Below are 14,576 nucleotides of genomic sequence, written 5' to 3' on the forward strand. Positions count from 1 at the left end.
ACTGTGTAAGGCAGCTTCATGGGTATTAAACTGAACTTGCCTTGCTGTCTTCCAAGCAACTGACCTGTAAATAAATAAAGTGCTTTTTCTGCTTCATGAACAATAATTCTCTGAGGTGGATGGTGTGGCAATTGTCCTTAAATTCCTGCCTCTCCTCCAGGACTCTGAGCCAATTCTTGTGATTTTGACTTCATGCAAATCCAAATGATTGTCAGCCAATCAGAGCCCATGGCCAGAGTGGGGGTTTGGGCATTCTTCAGGCCAGAAGGCAGTTGCCCCAGAGCCTCCCCTCCCCCTCTCCCCATAGCCACCACAGATTACCTGCTGTCTGATCCTTTTAACTGGAGATGCTGAAGATTTAATTTGGGCCCATGTGTATGCAAAGCAGATTTTCTACCACTGAGCCACAACCCCTTCCCTGCAGTAAGAGGGGAATTGCTTTCCAGAGGCAGGAAGATTATGAATTGGCCAAGGCTACCCACAAAGCAGGGATGGCCAGCTTCCAGGTAGGACTGCCATGCAAATTCCAGTCACCTGTATCCATTAGTGACTAGAGCCAGCCCAAGCACTTTTTGTGCCCTAGGCATGCCACAACCTGGTGCAGGCTGGCTAGTGGCTATCCACCCCATCTGGCCTTCAGCCTCATGCTGCTTCTTGCCATGGCCTGTTTCTGGTGGCTTGAGGGTGCAGCTCATGCTACAGTCCACCTCTGGGTACAGAGGGAGGAGGATCTGGCCCAATTGCAGCAGCCTGCTGGAAGAGCTCCAGGTCCCACCTGCAGGATAGCAATCTCCTCTCTATATTAGTGGAGAAAGGCAATTGGGAAGGCCTGCCCGTTTATTAGTAATGCCAGGTGAGGATGTATATTCCCAAAAGATTTGTCCAGACACTTCCACTGGGCACAGAGGAACATTGTTCTATGTACATCTGTATCCTCATTGGCTGTACATGTGGAAGTCAGAATATGTCACTGGCTGGATACAACAGAAGTTCTGAGAGCTCCAGTGGCACATTTTCCAAATAGCTGGACTCCTGGCATTGGACTAAGAAATGCTGCAACATTCAAAAGAAATTCCTCATCAACTTTAACTATTGCAATATACTTTGCCCATGATAACAGTGCAATCTGACTTGATAAAGTATTATCTACCTTTTCTTCTTTATACTTTCCCAACACAATGCAGAGTCATTGGCATATGGCATTAAAAAGGATTTTTGTACTCTTACCAAATATTGCAGCAATTTGTCTATGCTATTAGTAAGACCCTTCTATTTACATTATCTGTGTTCTTCAAGCAAAAATAGAAAAAGGGGGACCTTGTTTCCAGTTGTTTGATAAAATCTGACAGAAAGTAACCCAGAACCTCTGATTCCCCCCCCCCCTATAATGCTGTAGGAATTGCTAATAAAACACTTACATAAAAAATAAAAGGTTTGAAAGGGGGAGGTTCTGACTAAAAAAAATCAGCTTGTGCTAAGAAATCTGGGACAGAAAAGGACACACCAATTGCTGCTGCTTGCACAAACATCGGCTGGCTGGAGCCAGTTTCACTGGCAGTTGCCCAAGGACAAACGCCACAGGGCTGCTGACTCTATGATGCCCTTTGGTGGTGTGCCTGGGTAAGCCAGACTCTCTTAAAAGACGAGCTTGGCATAAAGGGAGGCAGAACTATATTCTTTAATGCCAGCTTCAGAGGCTTGTGTTCTTCAAGCCTCAATTAAAAATGCCTCAGTCTTGTTCTATTTACTTGCCAGAGGACAGGGTGGAATTTGCTTTTCTTCTATAACTCCTTAGATTGCTTTTTATGAGAGAAAAGTTGGCATTTGCCTGCAGCGTGGCAAAGCAAGAGAGAAAACCATTCTGGTTTCAGGCTGTTTACTCCCCCCCCCACCTCCTGTACAGTATTACAGAGAAGTGAAGGTATTTGATGTGCTGTCTTGGAGAAGCACTGCAAAGGGCTAAAAGTGCAGTTAATTTGCAGTGTTTTTCAAAAGCAGTGGCTTTTTCCCAAGGAGTTCAATCTAACAGCAGAGGCAGGGCTGAGGTAATGATGCTGAAGCTGTGAATGGTAGTGTGTGCGTGGTTTTTTTTTGGGGGGGGGGGGGATGTTCCTCTTATGTGATCTTAAAATCCTATCTGATTAAGCAGGCTAGCATTGCCAGCTGCACACTGCAGTTATTTTATATATTTTGGCTATAGCAGCCTGAGGCAAAGGTTTTAGGATATTTCATAAAGCTATCAGGATAACATGCCTTTTTTGTATGAGCAAGGAATGTGAAAATAAACCTCTTGTTTGTCTATATTCTATGCAGAAAGAAAGAAACAGACAGATCTGGTTACAACTAAAGTTGCCAAAGTCAAGGGCTTCTGGTAGACAATTCCCCTTACTGTAGGAAAGGGGTTGTGGCTCAGCGGTAGTAGATCCACTCTGCGTACACATGGTCCCAAATTCAATCCTTAGCATCTCCAGTTAAAAGGATCAGACAGCAGGTAATATGAATAACCTCTCCCTGAGACCCAGGAGAGCTGCTGTCAGACAGAGTAGACAAGACTGAACTTGATGGACCAAGAGTCTGACTTAAATAGGTGTTGACAATTGCCCACAGAAACAGCATCTGACACCTAACCACTGCACCACATGATCATGGTGGAAACATTTTCAGCCATCAATTATGGCTTGCTGGACTCATGGTTTGCCTGTCCCCATGTCATGTTTCTGCAAGCAAGCATCACCTAGGGAAGGAAGAAGGCAAATCATATGGGAGATGTGGTATTGTGTACACTGCTCCTTAGAGCCACTAGAGGAGAGACTAATGTTACATACAAGTATCCAATGTCTTAATTCAGCACTTGTCATTGGTTTATCACAGCTGCACCTGCTTGCTTCCACCATTTGAACTAGGCTGTCACTTACTGAAAACAAAAGCATCAAGTTTTCCTACATGTTGTTTTTGTTTTAAAAATCTTTTCATTCCATCCTAACAGTTGCTCAGATTGAATGGAGGTATTTATTCTCATCTGAAGCCTACCATAAATTGGGAGGGAAGGTGGAGCTTCTAAAGGCACAATCTTCCTCAATGAGCAAAGACGTGTCACTTGACCTGTCTCCAGGGCTCAATAAAGGTACACAATTTCTTCAGTTCCCATCTTTCTATGGGGTATGGGAGCCTTCGGGTTTGTAGGTATTATCTCTGCTAGGGTTTGGTGCTATACCACCATTATTTGTTCAAGATATTCTGACCAGTTCTGGTTACATGCTTATATAAACTGTGTGAACTAGTAGCTCACAAACATCAAACAGAAATTACTGTAATTCGGATAGCATATGAAAACTGCTTGGCTACACTGCAGTGATGAAGGGAAACAGAGCAAAAACTCTTATCTCCTTCCTTCTGCAGGCAGCAGAAGGGTGTGTGAGCAAACATCCTGGGGGAGAGGCAAGGAGGAGGGGATGAGGGGAGGAGGGAACTTTATTCAGATTACCCTGCTCACTGAAGCCCTGTGGGTCTTGTGGCATTTTGCCCACATGACACCCCAGCCTCAGAACTGGCTTTTTCAGGGGTCATGCTGTCTGTGTGGGGGCGGAGGGGTTGGCTGAAGGACTAGGAAGGTGAGTTAGTAATCTGCCTCCCCAAGTGCCTTCTGCTAGTAGGATCTAATGCACTGTTTTCAAATAAACATGTACATACAGTGCTTATAAAACTCTGGCTACCACATTCATATTGAAATAGGAAAACCTAAATAAAGATATTTTCACCAAACTCTTCTTTAAAAGTGGAGTAGGTCTTATTGTTGAGAGGTGGAATAGGAGGAAGAATAGGAAGAGTGGTGTATTAGGATAGACAGAGACTGAAGCCAAGAAGAGCTGAAAATTAGAGAAGGGGAGGAATAGCCAGAATGCCTAGAGAGAGTGATGTGAGAAGGATGAATGAGAAGACAGACAGGTAAATAGTTCAGTTGAATAGAAAGTAACATTGATTGCCAGTTGCTGGCCTTTGGATCTTCTGCTCTGTTGGATCTTCCAGAGCATATAGCCAGCCACTGTGAGAAACAGAATACTGGACAAGACAGACTATCAGTCTGCTCAAGCAGCACTGTTATATTTTCACAGTACATTTCCCAGTAATCCTCCCATCACATTAGGGAGACGGGTGGTGTTAAGTTACAAGGCTTGAAGTAGTGCTGAGGTTTTTGCTTCACTCTGAACCTATTAGATTGAATATCAGAGTGGTAAGTAAGGGAGGGAGGGAGGGAGAGAGGGAGAGAAGAGGGCATGGTATAGCCCAATCCTGGAAACTAAGCAGGATCAGCCCTGGTTAGTACTTGGATGGGAGACCTCCAAGGAAGACTACAGAGGAAAGACTGGCAAACGAATTCTGCTTCTCACTTGCCTTGAAAGCCCATTGCTGGAGTCGTTACAGGTCGGCTGTGACTTGACAGCACTACACGCACACACACGGGAGTGAGGAAACGCCTTCATGCAGGACCTTGGAAGAGAATGTCAAGAACAGGATAACTAGGTGAAAAAGGAAGGGGCTGATAAGTCTTCAACTGTAACACAGAAGAACTGACACAGAAAAGACTTGTACACCCTATAAGGCACAGTATTTGCTTTAGGTAACCCGAGGCAGGAATAGTGCGTGTAAGTGAACTGTAATATGCTGCTTAGCATAAATTTGTATAATATTCTCTTGTCACTAATTTAATTCTCCTAAGTTTACAATAGTTCATCTGCATACTATCTCCCTCAGCAGGTTTGCTTTCTGGCAAAGGCTCACTTTTGAGAGGTTGTAACTGGCCCAGCTTAGGGCCTAACAGATGTATCTGAGCTGGTGCATCAGAACAAATAAACTGCTATAGTGAGAGAGAAAATAAAAGACTGTGTAGAAAACTAAAAGAAAACAGAATATGTTAGAGCAATAAGTTCTGGGGAAATACATCAGACAAACTCATTACTCATGAAATTCTGTTTTAATAAGACTCTCTCAGGCTCCCTGACTGGTTAAGTATCTACTTAATTTTAAAGTCTTCAGCCTCAAAACCTTTTACTGCCCATCCTCTACCTCAGGCAGGTGATGTTTCCTTTATCCCCTTTCATATCTCCTTTTCCTTATTTGTACAATTTTACAAACTGAAACAGAGGATGGCAGAATGATTTTACATGGTGAGGGCCTGGGCCACCCTCTGCTCAGATAGAGGGCTGGATTTGTTTGGTGAGGTATAACCCCCTCAAAAATAAAAGCAAAGCCTTGCTCCCAACAAAAACCACAGTGATCAAATTAATATGTACTCTTAGTCTTCCCACAGACGAATCATTAACTTTGTGTCATTAGGGACCTGAGGGAGAAAGGAAAAGATTTTTGCCAGTGGCAAAGTTTCCAGCATTAGCTAATGAATGTTTATAAAGTATTTTGCATATATAGTACCTTTCATCAGAGGATCACCAAGTATTAGATTTATCTCAAAGGCCTCAGGCCTATGTGAGCGTGCGTGTGCACACACACAAAAGCTGCACAGAGGCTCAATGGTTCTTACCAAGTTTTAAATTCTGATCACCTCTTTGTCTTACATGCAAACCACATTTTGCTGTAGCTGATGGCCAAAAGGTACTAACTTGATCAAAACACAAAAGCATTGGTTCAGGCTGTGAAAGGCAGACATGGTATGTCTTGGTGGCTGCAGCAGAAGGTCAGTTACCTCAAGAATGTTGATCTAATGTTCCTCCAGAGCATAATGTACCTTATCACATGCCAGCAAGGCAGTCTGCTGTGCATGAATGCTTGAAAAGACAAGCTAGGAAGTCCAACATTTAATCCATCATCTCCCAACTGCTGGTAATCATACAAGTACTGCAATTTCTGTCCTGAACTAGTATTTAACTAAAATCAAAAGCTGTCTGCTAGGGGGCAGGGTGAGGTAACAAGTTTGGTTAGCCTGCCCTCAGAACTCAAGATAATTTCCTGATCACTTTGGGGCAATTTCCTACTGACACAGGTCACAGTTCTGTCAAAAATCTAATCGCTCTATGGCATACAGAGATGACCCAGGGATTAAAAATGACCACATCAGTTGTCCTCTTCTGCTAAATAGAGCCAGGTAGGGGGTGATGAAGCAGAGAGGTTGAGAGCCAGAATGCATTAGTAGAAAAAAACAGCATCCAGTTCCATTTCTCCCTTTCACTAGAGTTTGGTGAAGTGGTAGACAACCCAGAAAACTGCTTGGAGCAAGTAATGGGTTGGATTATGATGAATCTCTTCTGTTGATGATTACTTAATCAAGCAAGACTGAGTTCCAACTATTCTGTCTGGATTTACACGTCCCCTTTTATTTAGATAATTATACTCCACTTTATACTATATACTTAACCACTGCCCACCAGCTATATGTAAGCTCTGCTCACCATACCCCATTCCGTTGTCTGATGAAGTATGCATACTATGAAAGCTTACATTCTGAATAAAACTTTGTTGGTCTTAAAGGTGCTACTGGACTCCTACTTAGTTCTATTGCTTCAGATCAACACAGCTGCCCACCTGGATCTATATACTCAACAGAGTCAGTTGAAATTGAATTCACTGAAGACGGAGGTCCTGTGCCTGAGCCAGAATGGTGTAGGTTTGGAAGTTAGGCTTCCGGCCTTTCACAGGGTGCTGTTGGTGCCTGCGCTGAGAGTTAGGGGTGATCTTGGATGCCTAATTTTCTATGGAGACCCATGTCACCACCATTGTCAGGTCTGACTTTTATCATCTTAGGCAATAGGTTCTTTATTTCTCTGTCCAGGACCTGGCTACAATGACCCATGCAATGGTCACTTTCAGGCTAGATTACTGTAACTCGCTCTACGCTTGAACCTGACCCGGAAACTCTAGCTGGTACAAAATGCAGCAGCTCGCCTGCTGACTGTGACACCCATGCAGGTGCATATTCAGGCAGTGCTCTGCCAGTAGCACTGGCTACCAGTTGAGTACCCAATCCAGTTCAAGGTGTTGATATTAACCTTTAAGGCCCTGAGCAGCCTGAGACTTGCATCTCTAAGGGACTTCCTCTCCTCATATACCCCCTGGAGTGCCTTGTGCTTCACTAATCAATATCTACTCATTATCCCTGGCCCAAAGGATGTCCATTTAGCCTCAACCAGGCCAACGGCCTTTTCTGTCCTGGCTCCTACCTGGTGGAATATACTCCCTCCTGAGATCAGGGCCTTGCAGAACTTATTGCAATTATGCAGGGCCTGTAAAATGGAGCTGTTCTACCCAGCTTTTGGTTGAGGCAGTGGGCACCAAATTAGTTGGCCTCCCTGCGTAGAAGCTGCTCTGACCTATGCAGAGTCCTGGTATTACCTTGCAGGCAGCACAAGTAATAAGGGCAGGAGACTATCCCCATCTCCTTTGCCTTCTCTTCTGGTTGTGAAAAACAGGGGGCCCCACAGCAAAGCTGTCTGCTGCTCTAGCTGTTAAAAAGAAGGTGGATTACCTGGACCCCACCTTCCAGAGGCCAGGTCTATTGTCCCTTGTTTAGAGTGCCTTCCACAATCTGATCTGTGGTATGACTAAACTTTAAAGGGCTGTTCTTTTCAACAGAAGTGGACCTTGCATTTAGAGTTCAGAGGCTATTTGCCCCCCCCCCCAAGTCGGAATAAAGAGACGGACACAATTAGATTAGTGAAACAATGGGCCACTTTATTAAATATCATAGTAATGGCAAGGGCAACCGAACTGTGGCCAGGTCAGAGCCAGGGGTCTCCTCAGACCGCTCCCCTGCCTTTTTAAGCGGGCGAGAGACCCCAGCCCCCAGCCAGAGCTGTGTGCCACAGCTCCCGCCCGGCAGGCCCAGCAGGGAGGCTCGCACTGGAGGGCCCAAACACCAGACGCGAGTCTCAGCGAAAGGCACCCATCCAATTGAGTTTCCAGGACAGTCTGCATTCACACACCTCGGGCCACACCCAAAGGTTGATCCTGCCAGACCCCCAACTCCCCAAAAGGGGGAGGCTAACCGGTCCTCCCCAGGCCGCCTGGTGCCATAAACCCCATAAAACCTGCCACAACTAAGGCCAAGTCTCTACTTAGGGCTTAGCACCCACCGAAAGGCCCAATGCCAACACAAGCCCTTGCCTCAGATCCCTCAGGAAAAGCATGTTACCCTTTTCTGAGAGATGCATCCCATCCCCTCTGCAGAGGTCGGGACATTCCGTAGAAATATCCGGATGGGGCAAATAGTGGCCCAAAACACCCTCCAAAACCCTGCAAATCTCCTTATTCGCTCTGTAACAAGCCCTCTCTATTCCTGCTGGATTCCAAGCACTGCGCCACACCAAGCGCGGAATCATGGCCGACCAAACTATAATGGTACCAGGCCATCTGTTCCTTATATACTTGAAATCATCTCGGCCTTGCAAGATCAACGCCTTGCCTTTAATCAGCCTGAGATCATTCCCTCCCAGGTGAACAATTAATACCTGCGGAGGAGGGTCCGCACACCCATGAAACAAAAGGGGGAGCAAGCCAGGCCATTGAAGACCCCAGCGCCCCCGCCATTCAACCGTAACGTATTTGCTGAGCCCCAGCTGACAGCCAACAGCAGTTCTCTGAGCTTGATGTGCCGCCCAAAACACATAACTGTGCCCGCAGATGAGAACTCTGCTCCTCTGGCCAGGAACAACAGCATCTAAAAGGAAAAAACAGACAAGTTATAAAACCCAGACTTTAAGCTACCCCAGCTCCTAATCAAAACTACTAGCGGAGCAGAGGGCGAATGTAACCTTTGTAAGCCTGAGACTGCCAATGGCCAAGGCGCTGAATGGACAAAGTTGAATAACCCAAGGCAGCGGCCATAGAGGCCGCACCAATTCTAAAGGAATGGGTACCAAACCACACTCCAGACAACCCTAACAAGGCTAAAACCCTAGCCGTTACGGCCCAAAACTGATGTTTTGTCAGAGGGCTGCCTCCAAAATGACAAAACAACAATCCTTCGCAGCCTCCCCGCACAGCCAAATAGTCGGCCAATGCAGAAAAAGGGCAAAGCTCCACATCCGAACACGGACCCAACTCCAACACAGTCCCCATGCCCTCTTGATCAGTTTTTGATCGCCGGATGGTAAGAACCGCCTTACCCCCCGACAACTTAATATCCCTCAGAGACAATGCCCTACCAGAAACATCACTCTTGGAGCTTGCCACTAATTCACTAACCCTCAGGGCCCCAAAAAAGGCCACCAAAGAGGCTGCGTGAAACAAAACTGCCTCAAAAGGAGACGCGCAAACTGCGCTCCAAACCCCCTTCAAACCCCGAAGAATCTCAGGAGACATAGCTTAGGCCCGACCTCCCTGGACCACCCTTCCAGCATCTTTCGAATACAAAAATCTGCTGTTTCCTCCTTATACCCCAAGGCCTTACTAGCGAAGGCCAGCGCGGACATGCGTCCCCGAATCGATCGCACGGCCAGTCCCTTACCTCTTAAGGAAACACAATAATGGAGCAACTGCTCCACTGGGAGGGGCCAAACAATGCGATACCCTACCTCAGCCCTAAAGTCCTCAAACTGCTGCACAGCACGTTCATAAGACTTCCTGGTGCTAGGTGCAATGGCTAAGCCTATCGCTCTGCAGGCCTCGGCTCTCCAATCAGCCATAGCTCCTGGGGCATTGGCGCCGCATCCAGATCGGCGTCCGGGGTCAGTTGACAAAACCTCTCCATCTGTTTACGAGAGAGAGCGTCAGCCACCCCATTATTCACCCCAGAAACATGCTTGGCCAGAAACAAAATGTTAAGCTGCAGGCAACGCAGAGTGAAGGCCCTCACCAACCTCATAACCCGCTGCGATTTGGACGAAAGGGAATTAATAACATGAACAACCGCCATGTTATCGCACCAAAAATGAACAGTGCGATTAACCATATCACTCCCCCACAGCCAAACTGCAACCAAAATAGGAAAAAATTCCAAAAACGTGAGGTCCCAGCTCAAACCGGCCTGCACCTACGATTCTGGCCACACTTCCATGCACCAGTGTCAACGGAAGAAGACCCCAAAACCTAAAGACCCGGCCGCATCGGACATTACCTGAAGCTCAGCCTCGAGCCTCATGTCCTCTCTCCAAAAAGAAATCCCATTAAAGGATTCCAAAAACTCCTAGTAACCCTGGTCCTCCCTCATGCTGCTAGTAACCCTGGTCCTGTGCTGTGGCGAGTGAAGGCCTGCCATCGTGTCACAGAACCTGCAAAGAAAAGGCCTACCCGGGGCAACCACTTTGCAGGCAAAGTTAAGATGCCCCACCAACTGCTGCAAGTCAAGCAGCGTAACCTTCTTTTGCGAAGGAAAGCACTAATCCTCTCCTTCAAATCCTGCAGCTTCTAACCAGGAATCCTAGGTGACTGCTCTAAAGTGTCCAGCTCAATCCCCAAAAACACCAGGCAATGGGCCGGGCCCTCGTTTTTTTCCTCCGCCAATGGCACGCCCAACTCAGCGGCCAATTCAATAAAGCCGGCTAACAACTGAGTGCAGCAACCAGAACCAGCAGGGCCCACAAACAGGTAGTCGTCAAGATAATGCACGACATCCTGTAAACCCACTTTCTCATGCACAGCCCATTCCAAAAAGGTGCTGAAACACTCGAAAGCGGCACACGATACAGAGCAACCCATAGGCAATGCCCTGTCCATGTACAATTGCCCTGCAAATGAAAAGCCCAGAAGTTCAAAATCATCCCGGTGGACAGGGAGGAGGCGAAATGCAGATCTGATATCACATTTCGCCAACTCAGCCCCCTGACCACAGCGTCGAACGACGCCCACAGCCTGATCAAATGAGGTATACCTAACAGAGCATAGCTCCTCAGGTATGCCATCATTGACAGAGGAACCCCTGGGGTAAGAAAGATGGTGAATCAAACGAAATTCACCGGGCACCTTCTTTGGCACCACCCCCAACGGGGAAACCCTAAGATTAACCACAGGAGGACTAGCGAATGGGCCCAAAATCCTGCCCTCTGCCAACTCCTTGGCAATCTTAGCCTCAACTATGTGCTCCAAACCCTCAACTGAACTAAGGTTTCTGGACCAAGTTGGTACCCGAGAACCCTGAAAAGGAATTCTAAAACCCAACGTAAAACCATTCAACAAAAATACACTGTCTTCCCTACATGGGTACCTACAAAGCCATTCTTCAAGAGGACCCACCTTTATCGGGCTGGGACCCTTTTCCAGTTTGAGAAGGACCCCCACCTGATCTTTTCTGACCCTTGCGCAGCCGAACTCTCGGGCAGTTGTTGAAGGAGTGTGGGCCAGCACACAGGGGGCATTCATGCTTGAACTGGCAAGCTTTACGACTACATGCCCCCTGCGACCCAAACTCCCAGCAAAGCAAGCGGGGTTGAACCGCCTGCACCACAAAACTGCGGGAGGAGGAGGCTATGCTAGAAGGAGAAGAGGAAGCCTTAGTTACTAGGTGACCACTGTCCGATCGGTCCCCCAAATTGGGCCGCGCAGGTGACATCACCTGCAGCCACAACTGTTGGTGAATCCGATCCCAAGGGAGTGAAGGGTACAAAGCGGCCCTCTTCCTGAACTCCTGGTCATATTGGATCCAGGCTGGGCCGCTGAACATCGTATACCCCTTGTATATGATGTCCATATATCGTATCAACGCAGCAGCCCGCCAGGGCTGCGCACGCTCTATCACTCCCACATATATAAAAAACCCCGGAAGCCAATTGGCCCAGGTCCGATCAACCTTCCTCTTCCTCAGCTTCTCCTTATCATCCAGCTCCTCCTTGTCCTTCTTCTCCAATTCTCTAAACAAAAGGGAGAATACGTCAACGTATTCCTTTTAAGATTTTTTCCCTCGTGGCAGGCAGCAGGTGATCGCCCAACGGTAACGCCACTTCCCCAAAAGGCATAGCGCTAAAGGGGACCGCCCCGTAAGGAGATGGGAAACCCCAGCCACCAGGCCAAGCCGCTGCTGACCCCTGCTGCCCACCCCGGGCCAATTACCAAATGGACCGAACTGACCCTGTGGCCACATCCAATTGCTCTGCTGCTCTAAGCCTAAAGTTCCAGGAGCCCCTGAACCTGACGGAGCACCCGCCCCACTAGGACCAGCAGACCCCCAAACCCCCCAAGGCCACAATGGCCCAGTGTGAGGCAAAGAGCCATCCCCAGACTTACCAAGAGGTAAAGCAGGCACCAACGCTGCCCCGGCACCAACTGCACCGGACGACAGGCCAGCTCCAACATCAGAGCCAACGGGCCCCGCAGCTCCTCCAGCCGCAGCCGCCGCAGATCTGCCCTCCAGAAGAGACAAGCGGGTCAATATATCTGCTTGCAAAACACGCTTAGAAACCCGCCCCTTCTTAGGCATCTGAGAATGTGGAAACCCCGATGCCTGCTTTGATGCTTGCAGTCGCTGGAAAATGACTGCGTTCACTTCATCGTCCCCCTCCTCATCAGAAGACGAAGGGGGCGGAGGACGCTTCGGGGGCGGTTTAGACGCCCTAGGGGCAGGCTGCTTCCCCTTTGATTTTCCAGTACCTTTACCCCCCGCCATGCTCACTAAAGAGCACAGCACCAGTCGCAATTAAAGGGAGAAAGGCCTGTTGTAAAGCAGCTAGCTACTCTACACTAAAAAAGGTGAGGCACCAAAACCCCCAAACTCCTCAACTATCTTAACAGAAAAAAAGGGGGGGGGAGAGGAGGGCAAAAGCCTACCTCTAAAATGGCTGCCGCCCCACTAGACCATAAAATGGCCGCTGCCCCAATGTACTCTAAAATGGCTGCTGCCTCACCACCCCATAAAAATGGCCGCCCAAGAGCAAGGTAGGAGCAAGAAGAAGCAAGCCTAAAATGGCCGCCAAGCACAAGAGGGCAGGAAAACACAACCACCCCAGTGCCTAAGACAAATGGCCGCCGATAAAATGGCCGACCCACCCTGACAGTCACCTCAGCCCTGCTCAACTGGCCACCCAAGCCACGAAATTAACTAGATCGCCACCCAGACTAATAACTGCACCAAGCAAGGAAGTGCTGGCAACCGGGGTCCCTATAAACTGAAGCCTCCCACCACCCAAATGACGCTCCCCTACAAGATATCAAATGTGGAGCAGAAAAAGCCTCAAGGGCACCCAGCAAGCAACAGCCCTCACGGACTACAGATCCAGCAACCAGGGCAAACACAAACACCGTCCCACGACGCTCCTTGCTTCCCGCCGCCGCCGCGATCTGCAAAACGCTCCGGCCTCCCGGCCTAATCCCCTCTCTCACTCGAGCTAAGAGTGTGCAAGCACGCTCCCCGCCACCAAGTAAGACAAGAGGACTGACGAGCCGGGGTGCGGAGGCTTCAAATAAAAGCGATGAAGCCCCGCCCCCTCCAGACGTGCCCGAAAGCGCGCCAAAGAGTCCGCTCTCCCTCTGGGGGGGCAAAATCTCCCCTGCAGCCACGCTGTGATGCGACGGGCTGCAAGAGGCTCCGATCTTCCCTCTGAAAATAATGGCACTTTAAACAACTGTTGTACCACAGACAAGCTGCAAATACTGAAAGGCTCCCCATATGGATTTTGAATATTTCCAGTATCTATCAGGAGAAAAATATCAGCAACAGGAAAGCCTTCCACAGTATCTGAGAGTGCTGAGCTGACCCAGGAAATATCAGGCCCCTGAGCAACTGGCAGTCATCTGCTTCCTTCTCCCTCTCTCTTGCTTCCTTCTGCCTCACAGCTAGCTTTGCCAGGCTTTTTCAATCAGAGGGTAGAGCTACTGAGCCCAGCCTATCTTCCTTCTATTGGCTGAGGATCCTCCCCCTCCTGGTCCCCTGGGGAAGGAAGGAAAGAGCCAGACCTTCTTTTGCCCAGTTCCCTGAATCACACAGGAGAGATACAAAGAAAGCACCATTAAGATCAACAAGTGCTAATATTTTAAGCATGCTTTATTTAAGAGCCATCCTCTTAATACCTTCCAACAATAATACATACATGCACTTTGATAAAGAAACAAAACACTGACAACTATAAATGGATGTTTGAAGCAACACAGAATTGCTTACAACTCCCTTTTTAGCAATGGAATAGAGAAAGTAATTTCAAAGACATGCTTCTAAAGCCATGTTTTCATATTAATTAAAAAATCCTCACATATACACAGAATCGGAAGGTATGCCAGTATCTAGAAAAACAGGTATGCATTTGGGGGGCCACAAGGATGCTTAAATAGAGTTCCCTTCTTCTAGGGAAATAACACAGCACAGCTGATCTTTAAGACTACATGAGCGCTTTCTGCTTACCTCACCTTGAAAGCTGGCAGTATAGTACTACAACACAATTGCTGAAATTCAGGGCCAAATGAATAGGAAGCTCTGTTCTCAGCCTCAAAGCTGAATAGCATAATACTGGAAGAAATATTTTTAGATCTTTCTTGCCCTCAACCATCCTTCTTCCAAAAGAGAAAGGAACACTTTTCTTTCAGTTAACTTAGAAATAAGTTCAAATATGGAAGAATTGTAAGATGGAAAATGGAATTGGAGGATGTTCTTTGTGCCTTTCAAAATACTGTAAGTTGCTTTCTCTCCATCTGTTTCTCTCCTTTCC

The sequence above is a fragment of the Heteronotia binoei genome, chromosome 7 (genome assembly GCF_032191835.1).
Source record: "Heteronotia binoei isolate CCM8104 ecotype False Entrance Well chromosome 7, APGP_CSIRO_Hbin_v1, whole genome shotgun sequence".
NCBI lineage: Eukaryota > Metazoa > Chordata > Lepidosauria > Squamata > Gekkonidae > Heteronotia > Heteronotia binoei.